The 1,123-nt window shown below is 32.4% G+C and overlaps 1 pseudogene; it reads right to left on the minus strand.

Annotated features, from left to right (window-relative positions):
* Positions 1-745: 745 nt before the first annotated feature.
* LOC125779819 (small nucleolar RNA U3) lies at positions 746-875 on the minus strand (annotated as a pseudogene).
* Between the last annotated feature and the right edge of the window lie 248 nt (positions 876-1,123).

A 1,123-nucleotide genomic window follows, 5' to 3' on the forward strand; every position in this document is an offset into this window, starting at 1 on the left:
AACTCACATTTTATAAATTTATTATGCACATAAAATAAAGAATAAAGCAAAGTCTAAATGAATGAATTTTGACTCAGAAAGTAGTTCCGTCTCTTCGTTGCGGAAGAGAATATGCAGCGTAATCATCTCTCTTTTGTTTTTCGCCAATTTGGCTGCCGGATTGACTTGTGAAGATCAATTTTTTGTTGGTGACATATACAAATAAATATTTTTCTTACTAATAGAAATTAAAACAAAGAAAAATATTTAATTTTTTAGTATACGATGTTAAAAGCAAAAAATTAAGAATTTATTCTGTCGGGATTCGAACCTGGGACCTGTGTTAGCATCTTGACCTTCCAAGCGCTTACCACCAACACCACCATTGACAATTAGGTTGCGCTGACTTAAGTATGATGTGGTTATGAATGCAAGAAACATACGATGGTTCTAATAATTTTGTTTAAGTATAGAAATATACATACTTTGTAGAACATTTGCTTTCGCAATAAATTTATCACAGCAATACATATGCATAATATGTATATACATATACATAACATTGCTGTGATGCCCTGAGAAGTATAGTCTTAATAAATTTATTTTTAGTTTTTTGCTTACTAATAGAAATTAAATTTATCACAGCAATATTATGTATATGTTTATGTATATTGCTGTGATAAATTTATTTTCTATTAGTAAGAAAAAAATATTTATTAGTATAGATTTCCACAGAAATGATTCTGTGAATTTATTCATTAAAATCGCCACTCAGAAGTCGTTTTATCCCTTGTAAGCGAGCGATTTTCTTAAATCTCACGCTCCCAGATAAAACCATATACCTCGTCCTCGTGGGTCAGTTTCAAAAACCACAGAAATGATTCTGTGTGATTCTGAAAGGCCAACGCAGAGTATTTCAACCAAAACATAGGTAAAATAGTTGAGAATTCGCAGAAATGAAAGACAAACGAAAGAAAAAGAAGTATAACTTCAATAATGCACGAGCATACAGCATAAGCATGGCATAATTATGTTGTTAGAAAAGCAGAGCTGTGCCGAAAGAAACGAACAAACGATCGCCGATTGTCACCGCTTCGCTTGCTGCTCGAACATCTTCGCAGACAAGGTTGCGTTACATTCATAT

The sequence above is a fragment of the Bactrocera dorsalis genome, chromosome 6 (assembly GCF_023373825.1).
Source record: "Bactrocera dorsalis isolate Fly_Bdor chromosome 6, ASM2337382v1, whole genome shotgun sequence".
Lineage (NCBI taxonomy): Eukaryota > Metazoa > Arthropoda > Insecta > Diptera > Tephritidae > Bactrocera > Bactrocera dorsalis.